Genomic DNA, 12,050 nt, shown 5'->3' with positions numbered 1-12,050 from the left:
TATTACTTAGAGATACAGTGCAATCAGGCCCTTCCAGCTCATCGAGCTGTGCCGTCCAGCAACCTACTGATTTAACCCTTGCCTAATCACAGGACAATTTACAATGACCAATTAACCTACTAAATGGTATGCCTTTGGAGTGTCAGAGGAAACCAGAGCACCTGGATGAAACCTACACAAACACAGAGGTTGCCGGGATTGAACTCTGAACTCCAATGACCCAGAGCCGTAACAGCGTCGCACTCGCCACGGCACTATTGTGGCGCCTATCTTAGGGGCCTAGAAACTAAAGGCCTGAGGTCAAAATTGGAACAATTGAAAATATGTCTATATAAGAGCGAAGAATTAAGTGAATGCACAGACATGGGAGGATTGAAAGGGAGGAATTAATTAATGGGATTAACAGAGGATAAAGCCAGAATCAGGTTTATATTTACTGACATACATCGTGAAGTTTGTGTTTTTTTTCAGCTGCTGTGCAATGCAATATATAAAATATACTGCAAGTTATAATAAGAAATATATTTTAAAAATTAAATAGGTGATGCAAAAAATAGTGAGATGGTGTTCATGGATTCATTCAACACACAAAACGCTGGAGGAACTCAGCAGGCCAGGCAGCATCTATGGAAAAGAGTGCAGTCGACGCTTCGGGCCGAGACCCTTCAGCAGGACTTACAGAAGCCTGAAGGCACACACTCAGTGATTCAGGAACAGCTTCTTCCCCTCTGCCAACCAATTTCACCAACATGTCCATTCATTATCCACTTAGAAATCTAATGGCAGAAGGGAAGAAGCTGTTCCTAAAATATTGAATGTGTGCCTTCAGGCTTTTGTACCTCATTTCTGATGGTAATAATGAAAAGAGAGCAAGTCCAGGGTGGTGGGGGTCCATAATGATCGATGCCTTCTTTTGAGGCATCACCATTGGCTGCTTTAATGATAAGGATAGGGAATCCAAAGTCAAGGTAATGCTGGGGCAAGTCAGTGAATATATGCTGACAATAGATGGGTGAGATTATGTGTGAGTAAAAGTACAAGCAATAAGGTTTTGTCTGAGTTTAAATTTACAGATCACTGATAGTACAACGCGGGTTGAGAGAAGTTTGGGAAAGATGTGTGTGTAAAGGCAGGGGCAATGATGAGGAATTAGCAGTGGCTGGGTAAAGGATAGAACATGGATAAAGTTGAAATTGCATCCCAGAGTTAACTGGAATGATAAATTTGTGAACAGCTTTATTAAATCAGAGATGAAAAACAACTTGAATTTGCAAGTTTATCCGTCCAATGCTGACCTAATTGTTATTTTCTCATTGACATATCACCAATATTGGAAACATGCTATACAACAATACTGATAGTGATCCTATTTTCATAATGTGAAAGGTGAAATCATTACTTGTTTAATTTTCATAACCAACAAAAGAAAATCAAATTCTTTCCTTTTTATCAGGTAAGATGATCATTTCTCAAATTTGTCAATAATGCACTTGAAAGGATTTATCTCATGTACCCTGTTTTTACATTATTCTTTAACTCAATGACCACAGTCTGAGAGCAGAATAAACTAATCTGATAAATTCGAGTATGTCTGTTTCTAGTGCTTGTAAGGAATCTGAATGAAATGAGTTTACGGACACATACTAAACACCCACCACATTCTGCTACTTAATTTTCACTTTGGCTAAGTGACACAATCAGGAAAGAAAAACCTTATTCTTCTACTGAGATTCACCCCTAACACTGGAAGTATTTATATTGCAATGTCTTTTACCCAATCTGGAAATGTGTTTATAAACGCTTTTTTTGACTCTTTCTCTCAGAATAAAATATTATTTAATTTTACCATGTATAAAAATTCATACTAAACCAAAGATAATTAGAAGAAAGCAATCATATCATTTTGATCTGTTGTGATCTGGTGCAACAATTTCATAAATAATTTCAGTACAGTATTCATTATTATAAATATTTACCACTCTGCTTTTATCAAATTAAAGATCTTTTGGCCAAAACCAAACATTAACACTGTCCCAATAAAGGGTTGCTGATCAAACACACTGACTGCTTCTCTTTTCACAGATGCAGCCAGACCTGCTGGGTTTTTCCAATGTTTCCTGTTTTTGTTTCAGATTGTCAGCATTTCCATTTTTTAAATTTTTTATCAAACTTACAGCTTTATGAATTTAGTACCTAAGAAAACTAAGTAAACTATGGTATATACATTTTATGAATTTTTAGTACTCGGTGGCATAAGCATGCAACATTCAACTTAATGAAAATATGCTACCTCAGCACCAAAACAAAAATAACCATGGTTTACCATTTTTTATTTGTTCTTACGTACAGGAAGCACAATGTCAGATGTGTCCAATGGAAAATAATGTAGGGATTGAGTCTGGAAAAACATATACCCTGTCTGAGCAAAACTATTTCAGCTAAATAAACCACCTGTATTGCCTCATCTAAGTAAAACAAAATCCAAAATTGTCAACCAATCATAAAACGGAACAGTTATCTGACCTTACTTTAGCTTTAACGTTGTTATTGTTTTCTAGGTTAAATATCACCCCCACAGGCAAGACAGTGATCTATTTTTTGTAAATTATATCTTTATTTGCTTAGTGGCTGTGTTGAAGAAGTCAATGATTGAACGACGAATTCTTGTCTCTGTATTTCGGCCTACTAGTTAGACTACAAGTTTTCATGTGACCTATGCTCAGTGCCCACTTTGTTAAGTACACCTGTACACCTGCTCGTTAATACAAATATCTAATCAGCCTATCAGCATCTCATGCAGACATGTTTAAGACACCCATTTGTAGTTCAGACCAAACATCAGAATGTGGAAAAATTGTGATACAAGTGACTTTGACCATGGAGTGAATATTGGTGCCAGATGGGGTGGTTTGAGTATCTCAGGAACTTCTGATCTCCTGGGATTTTCATGCACAACTTTCTCTAGAGTTTACAATGAATGGTGTGGAAAAAAACCCAAAAAAAAACATCCAGTGAGCAGCAGTTCTGTGGGTAAAAACACCTTGTTAATGAGGTAAGTCAGAGGAGAATGGTCAGACTGGTTCAAGATGACAAGAAGGTGACAGTAACTCAAACAACCATGTGTTACAACAGTGGTGTGCTGAAGAGCATCCCTGAATGCACAACATGGTAAACCTTGAAGTGGATGGGCGACAGCAGCAGAAAACCGCGAACATACACCCAGTGGCCAGGAGGTACTGAATGTACTTTGACCAGGCAGGATAAAGTTAAATGTGAAGAGGCTTGTGTGAAGTATGAACATCTGCAAAATCTGTTCACCCAAATAGTCTGTTTCGGTGCTCCAAATTCTATGAACGTCAAATTGCCTTTGGGTTAAATGTTCCTCCATGGATACAAAATAACAATGTAAGTACAAATTAGACCAGATGTGGAGTCCCAGAATATGACAGTTTACATGTAAGTGTGTTTACAACTAACTATTGTATCTATCTTAGAGTGGGAGATTTGGTGTGGAGGTAATTACCACTAGATCAGTAATCCAGAGTCCAGTTCTATGCTGGGGACATGAGTTCAAATTCCACCATGGCAGATGGTGAATTTGAATTCAATAAAAATATTTGATAACCATGAAACCAGTCAATTGTGGTAAAAACCCATCTGATTCATAATGTCATTTAGGGGAGGAATCCTGTCACCATTACCTGATCTGGCCTATATGTGACTCCAGACCCACAGAAATGTGGTTGACTCTTAAAGTGCCCTATAAAATGGCCTAGCAAGTTGTAGCCAACCACTAAAAAAAAATATCGAGCCAATCATTGTGACTTTAACTGAAGGAGAATGGTTGAGAGTTCTTAAGTACTCAACTGGGAGAATAGACACCCAATCCTGCATTACCATAATTCATAGCAAACTAACAATGTAAACGATATGTACAAATATTTAGTTTTGAATTGGTCTCTCTTGCTAGACAACCTGGATGTAATTCTGATCTTGTGGGCTTCTGCCTCAAGACATGTTCTTCTAATCCAAAAAGGAAATATGACTATGGTATGAAATGCTTATGAATTTTTAGTGCTTTGCAGGATAAGCATGGAACAATTAAATCATATTGAAAACAAAACTATTCTCTATCTTGCATAAAAATAACCAGGCTTAGCAAATTCCCTTAGTTTGCTTGTCCAACAAAAAGATAAAGGATGGACAGATGGGGACTGAGGCCAGAAAAACATACATCCCGTTTGAGCAAAATCACAAACAATTGGATTTTGTTGCGCATATTACGTGATCCAAACACCAATTATTAATCTGGCATATTATGAACTTAAAGTTACATATTATGAAGCTCACCGATAAATAAAAGTAGTTAAATATTTAATGCAAAACTTCACTTCGCACAAATGGTTGGAAAACAAATTGTAGTGTAGACAGGTAAGATGGAGTAAAAGTCTTTAACAAATCTCTCACTGCTTGCTGAATTGCAATATGATTGTAATAGTTGCTAAACTGTAATACATTAGGGATATTTAAGGGACTCCTAGATAGGCATATGAATGAAGGAAAAATGGAGGGCTATGTGCAAGGGAAGGGAGTAGATTAAAAGGTTGACACAGCATCATAGTCTGAAAGACCTGTACTGTGCTGTAGTGTCTTATGTTCAGTAATTTAAAGTTTGAAATCTTCATTCTTGAATTGCATGAATATGAAATTGGTGTTACTGCAGAAAGTACATGTCTATCAGAGGAGGCAGGAATGTAGAAAGTTTCTCCATCTGTACCATGCGTATTGTTTCAGTTCTCAATTCCCAGCTAAAATATTGATAATGAATTCCTGATTATTATTACAGTGGTAGAAAAGGTGCACTGAACACTTGTTTACTTGCATTTTTAAGAACTCAGGATCTGAAGTAGCTCTGATCAATGCCACTGCATATTTATCACACGCTTACAGGAGAATTCAATTTTGCCAATTGATAGAAATGTTAAATACTATTAAACACTATCTAAGGTTTCATATTAACTGGCATCAATAATGAGACATCTTTGATGATTAATATTACTTAGCAACATTGGGTAGAACGACGACTAGAGGTCATAGGTTAAGGGTGAAAAGTTTAAGGGGAATATGAGGGGAAACTTCTTCGCCCAGAGGGTAGTGAGAATGTGGAACGAGCTGCCAGTGCAAGTGGTGTATGCAAGCTAGATTTCAACATTTAAGAGAAGTTTGGATGGAAATATGGATGGTAGGGGTAGGGAGGGCTATGGTACCAGTGCTGGTCAATGGGAATAGGTAATTTAAATGTTTTGGCATGGACTAGCTGGCATGAAGTGCCTATTTCTGTGCTGTACTTTTCCATGACTCTAACAGAGCACTATTGGTTATTAGTATCAAATAGATGACAGCTCTCCACATACCATACATTATTTTACTACAACTACTAACTTAAAATTTTTGGCTTGTGGCAAGTAGATAAATTTAATTGCAGAGAAATGACCAATGTTCAGAATTACTTATATCCATCCTTAAGGATTATATACATTCTGTGGGATATCTGTAAACATCAGGTCAATAGTTTATTGCTTTAGCTCCAGACAGTAAACAATATTTGTGTTATTGACTCCAATTCACATGATCCGATTCTAAAACAAGAAACATTTGACAATACCCCGACAATGAAGCACAGGAAATGTTAACAAATTGGGATTTTCCTTCCACCCAGAATTTGGTCATCCTGTAGAACAACTATACACGTCGGAGGTCACAACTATCAGTTACACAGTGACTATTTTGTTTTACACAGGGACCTGACGAAAAAAAGCAGAACACTTTCTGACTACAGAGCAGAAAGGCTGACTTTCTGTAAGTCAGATAGGAATGTACTTAGCGAAAAATTGAGACACGGGATCAAAAGAGAGGTCCGTTTAAAGGATTATTTTGCAAGAAAGAAGAAAGGACTAGCTGTTTGGTTTATATCTGGATTGGGAATAATGGAAAGATAAGATGACCTATGACAGTACTAGCGCCAACTCTATCTTTGTTCACTCGCCTTGTTTACCTTCCGTAGAACATGGGAAGATACGATATTCCGTTTACTTGTATATATTTGGATTTAGTCAAAATCTGCGCATTATATGACATCTAAAGATGAAGAGCAGATTTAAACAATAGGACCCTATACCACCTACACACTTAGAGACAATATCAGTTCAAAACCCCGTGACCAAACAACGATTAACGGGCTGTGGAAAATCGGTCGAAAGTTTAACGGGATGTAACCATTTTACAAAATATACTTCACGGCTTTTCAGCCTGTCTGCAGTGTTTCGAAATGGACTTGCCAATTTCTTTTCATTGTGATTGACCAATTAAATTTAACTACTTCATTCATATTTCAACAACAGAGGGCTGCCATATAATGATGTCTTTAAAAAAAACACACCTGTACTTAATTTATTCCTCGTATTCTCGCCAAACGATGATATAATATGTTTCAATTTTTTTTTGTTTTGGAATCGAAGAGTAGGTAACTTTCACAGTTTTTTTAAGCAACGGAATTCTGGTACCTGCTGGAATGATTAGATACTACAGATAGTTATTACGCGTTGATAACAAAATACAATTTCTTCCACTTGCGGCAATACTGTTCCTCTTTGATACACCCGGTCAAAAATAGTAAAAATGTACAGATTTAACGAATCTATATTAAATTTACTGGACTGCTGCAAAAATAACATATACTTGTGTATATATTAGTATTTGTGACCTGCTGCTATGATTATTCTAATGTAAGTAGGCAATAGTTTGAACAATTCTGTATGGTGTACAGTAGTAGTAGTAGTGTATAGTGAGAAATAACTTCACTGAACTTCACTTGCCCATCACAGAAATGTTCTCAAAGATTCATCTTCAAGGGCATTTCATCTCATGTTCTCGATATTTATGGTTTATCTACCTGTCTATCTATCTGTCTGTGTATCTATCTATCTGTTTACGTACTTGATAATAATAATAATAATTTATTCTTTCTTTTTATATTTGCTCCGTGTATTGTTTACAGACTGTAACTTGGTGCGGTCTTTCATTGTTTCTTATTATTCGATGTTTCCATAGATAGTTATTACTCTATTATAGATTTATTGAGTATGCCCGCAAGAAAATGAATCACGGGGTTGTAGATGGTGACACATATGTATTTTGATAATAATTTTACTTTGAATTCGCTCCGAACTTTGAATAGCTCATAAAAATGACCTGCGTAAAACGCTTTCAAGGAAGCAGTATAGACAATTAGTTGCAATTGAATATTTTTTTCTGTATTTGGTTTCATTAAATGTATCAGGTAAAAATAACTATCCATAGTTAGTCTCTCAATTTTCCAATTAAGTACTCATTAGCACGTCTTTCTCAGTGACAGATAGCAGCGGAATTTAACAAATTTTACTGGATCTAATAGTTGAATTACAGAAATGTAGAGATTCCAGAAAAATGGAGGGTGGGAGTGTGTCCATAAAAAAGGCTAAAAAAAAAGATGTTTCCTTATTTTTCTTAAAAGACCAGCACCTCTCATCACTCATAGAAGGAAAATCGCTTGTTATACCACAGGGGCGCCCAACAGAACCACGTGATTTTCGCAGTTGGGTGAATCCATAACGGGACCGGAGATCCACACAAATCTCAGATTCAGTCTTGCAAAGTAGATGTTAATGCACCATTCGATGCGCTGAATAGTAATAAATTATTTTCACCTTGACGATATTAAAATTGAGTTAGGATATCAAACTCAAGATGGAACCGAAGAGCAATTTCAATGAATGGAAGATCCTCTGTTACAGAATCCGCCATGCCTCTTCTGATGAAGGGTCTCAGCCTGAAACGTCGGCTCTTTATCTCTCTCCATAGACGCTGCCCGAATTCCTGCCGCATTTAGTATCTGTTACTCTGCATTTCCAGCATCTGCAAAATCTTTTATGTTTATGATTCCAAATTTACTTGGTATTGAATAAATGACCAGCGTTGATGTGCTCAACTCTTTACAGATTCACAGTGAGCCTTTCAGAAAGTGGCGTGTCTCTCCCGTATTTTGATGTTCATCTATTACACGGTGTTGCGCTGGGCCAAGATTTTACTAGTTGATGGTTTTTTTGGATGCATTTCTGATCAAGGAAAAGGAATATACCAAAGTGTGAATGGTATGTCAACACGTTTCTGTAGTGGTGGATGCGGGTATGATTTCAACATTTAAGAGAGATTTGGATAGAGTCATGGATGGGAGGGGTATAGAAAGCTATGCCATGTGGAGCTATGGAGAGACTGGTGCAGGTTAATTGTTCACCACGGACTAGATGGGCCGCAAGGCGCGATTCTATACTGTGGTGTTCCATGCATCTATGACATTAAATAACCTGCATTTGATGCCATTTCAGCACCAAACATATCACGTAGACAATAGCTGATTTATTTCTACACTTTGCACCCCTCTATAATTTCGAAAGGAAGTCGCCATTATTCATCTGAAAATTTAGCCAGTATCTTCTCTTCGCTGCTGGGAAGTATTGGTACAGACTTTATGTGATCGGGTTTTCTCTGAAAGGGTCAAGACGATAATTTACTTTCCCAATCATGCTGTCTTACCTCGAAGTTCGCTAGTTGGGCTTTAGCACAATTCAATCCACCTAAATATTTTTAAAATTGTTTTATTTGGTTCGCAGGCTTCTCATTACGTGCCTTAACATCACTCATTCGGGGAACTCTACCTCGCATCTACTATCTTGCACCATATTAATCCGGATTAATTAAAAAAACAAGTGTTGCTCTTAATATATAACGTTTTGAACACAAAATTATGCGTTTCCTTGGATATATGGCAGGGCAGCGACATTTTTCCGATGTAAAGTAGCAAACTAGAAAAGTGGAGCAGTCCTCACACACAGTGACAGCCGCGCACATTACCACTAGTAAAATTCTGAGCAAACGTAAACCGACGTGAATTGCTAATCTAAAATTCGATAAAACATTCGCTTTCACTAGTTTTAATTATAATGACGAGTTTTTATTTCAAAACGTAAACTCCTTTCAATCACCAGGAATATTTAGAAATGGTTTCCTGGTAATTCTTAATGGAAATATTTCATTATTCAGTATCGGCTGCCCCATAGGATAATTCAAACAACGTACATTAGCTATATGACAATTCGGTTTAAAACCGATTTATCACCTGATAGTGCCGTAGCCTGTAATGACGATTGGGTGAATCGTAAGTGTGTTGCAAACGCATTCTCAATATTCAAAAATCATATTAAAATGCGCGTTACAATCGAATCTTCGTCTGCCTCCTATCGAATAAGCAAAGCATGAAGAATCATATTTATTTTAATAATTTAAGTTGAAGGAATGAGAACATTCTTCATTACAAAATATGTCAAAATATCTAATTTGGTATTGTATGCAAGACGCGCTAATGAGGAGCCTGCGGACAAAGAAAGGCAATAAAGAATATTCTGTGAATAAATAGGTGGTCTGAATTATGCCAAAGTCCAACTGTAAATGATTGTGGGAATGCGAGTGCGTTGATGTTATTTTCCTTTCTTCCCTGTAGCCTGTAAAACTGCGAGAGAGCTCTCGGATGGGGAGACAGTACGGCGTCCAGCATTCATTCCTGTGCGCCATGCTGTAACACTGCTATCAGAGGGGAACACACACAGCATGTTCTGTTTAGTTCAGCCACCTCATCACTCTTCTGCTGACCGCCGCCTCACTCGCTGCCGTCCGCCGCTGCAGGATAGAGCCAGTCAATCAGCTCAGTGCAAATTCTCGGCCTTCCTCTTTCGTGCAAAAAAAAATAACCAACCATCTTCTAAACCCGAGAAAATACTTTCAAACATCGACCACCAGAATAAAACCGACACCAACTTCACACCATTCGGCAAAAAAAATCGCAATCCCACTTGCGAAATCATGCAATCATTTCACACAATCACGCAGAGTCTTTTAGCATTGAAAGAATTTCACATTTAGAAAAAAATAGTTTAATACCAGGAACTATATTAGAAGACAAGTTATTCAGGAAAAGAATCACGAGAAATTAATTCTTTAAAAGCTTGAAAGTACAAACCGCAGGGGTATTCCACACAGCTATTTTAACGATGCTACATCAATGCTCTAGATGCGTTATCTCTGTGACAAGCCGCCCAACCACAAACTATTCACTAAATGAACACACAAAATAGACTTTCATGCAAGTCAAGTGCACTGTCGAGGCATTTAGAATCAACTGATTGATTGCAGAACATACAAACTATGATTGTAAATACATAATACAATATGTATGTATAATATATGTACAATAGGCGCAATTCATGCAAATATTAATATATAGTTCCAACGCATGTACTTAATCATTCTTAACAACGCAATCTGGGCTATTTTCTGAACACATCTTTCGCTGAGTTCAGTTTTTCTAAGCTGAAATGATGACCCGAATTATACCTGTAAAATGTAAAATTCTGTGATATCTATAATGCTACAGGCCATAAACATGTTGGAAAGATCTGCTCTATTTTCATTCGCACCAAGGAAAAACAAAGCAGCTTCGTTATACTGCCATCCCTCAGTTTAAGACGTTTATTTAGTCACTATGGTGATTATTTGACTAATTGTTTATTTCAATTTGCACTTTGTCCGTTGTGCGGTTTAGGTAATGAATCCGGGGAGTAAATTATCACTTACTTTTAAAGTTCAAAGAAGGATCCCCGGCAAGTTAGTGGAAGGTGTCAGGCCTCTGACGCCGAGATGGTTTAGCTAAACCGATAGACTTTTACAAATGATTCGAGTCCAATCGCAGACAAATTAACAGGACAGACTATTAATTAATAAGCTCTTCTTATGCAACAAACTGCGATACAAAAAGAATTTCCCTCGCAGGACTGTACGTAAGGAATTTTCAAAACTGATAACGAAATCAAAAGCATGTCTCTGCTGTTGGACAATGATAAGCGCATTGCAAACCACTTAAGTGTCAGAATTAAAGACCCACAGTGCCAGAGATATGGTGGCGCTCGAATATTGATATTTCTCGAAGAGTAACGGTAGTATCGATCGGCTTGTGTGTGGGATATGCCAGAGGGAAATGTAGATAGCGGCATTGATACTTTAATAAGCGAGCGTTGCTGCGAGAGGGAAGCGCGGAGACAGAAAGTTCTCGCAGAATGAAATAAAGAATGTTTGGTATGTTTGTAATAAAATTTGGGGGATACATGCATTCTGAAACTATGCATTGCATTTATGTCATTGTTGTGCTTGTTCGCCAGCTGTTCCATGCCCACGTCTGCACTTTATGAAGTCAAAAGGGTGACAGCTTTTTTTCTCTCTCTCTCAAAGGGATCCTTCATTGCCTCCAATCACTGCCTACCCTATTTCTACACAAACGTTCACCTGGGTAAAATAAATCGAAAACGTGGTTATCTCTTCTCGTGGAAGTACGGGAACCGTACTTAATTGTGCGCTTTGATTTTAATCTTTGAATTTATAGTCTCTTATGCGGCGAATGTCGCTAGAAACATGGACTCTACTGCCGGGTTGGCTAAGATTAATGAAAGAAATTTGAACAGCGCACCTGACTTCGGAACATCAAGTTTTTCTTTTTAAAAAAAGGGCAATATTTCTCCCCTTAATGCGGGAAGCTGGTCGCTCCTACAAGACAATGCAGGAAAAATAGTGCTGAGGCTGTTGCCCGCCTAACCTTGCATACCATGCCTGCAAGTTTCGTCGTTCCAAAAAATTCGCTCCTAAACTAACTGAAATAGTCACAAGACAGGTGCAGTGAATGTTTATCAGCCTTGTCTCGTTGATTTTCCTGTATGTACGCTTTTAATTTTAAAATGTCTACGAGTTTAAAGTCGGTGTCAAATTCCTTTCCTTGAAAGTTAAACGGTTGTGCTTTTAGTTAGAGGCTTTAACGCCGGAGTTCAAAGGCTTTGCTGTACCCTCTCCACTCAATCATTTTCACATTCTATTCCCTCAGTTATCTCTCTGTATCTGGCACCCTGTCTCTG

At 37.6% G+C, this 12,050-nt stretch overlaps 1 long non-coding RNA gene across 3 annotated transcripts in view; it reads right to left on the bottom strand.

Annotated features, from left to right (window-relative positions):
* The window catches only part of LOC140194107 (uncharacterized), a 130,414-nt gene extending 119,587 nt beyond the window's left edge, over positions 1-10,827 (bottom strand). For all 3 annotated transcript variants that reach the window (XR_011885046.1, XR_011885037.1, XR_011885034.1), the window contains exon 1: positions 10,726-10,827. This is a non-coding gene — a long non-coding RNA (uncharacterized lncRNA). The remainder of the gene's footprint in view (positions 1-10,725) is intronic.
* Between the last annotated feature and the right edge of the window lie 1,223 nt (positions 10,828-12,050).

Source organism: Mobula birostris, chromosome 1 (assembly GCF_030028105.1).
Source record: "Mobula birostris isolate sMobBir1 chromosome 1, sMobBir1.hap1, whole genome shotgun sequence".
NCBI classification, from domain to species: Eukaryota; Metazoa; Chordata; class Chondrichthyes; order Myliobatiformes; family Myliobatidae; genus Mobula; species Mobula birostris.
Note: the sequence above shows the minus strand (reverse complement) of the source record. Positions and strands in the feature narration are given on the sequence as shown.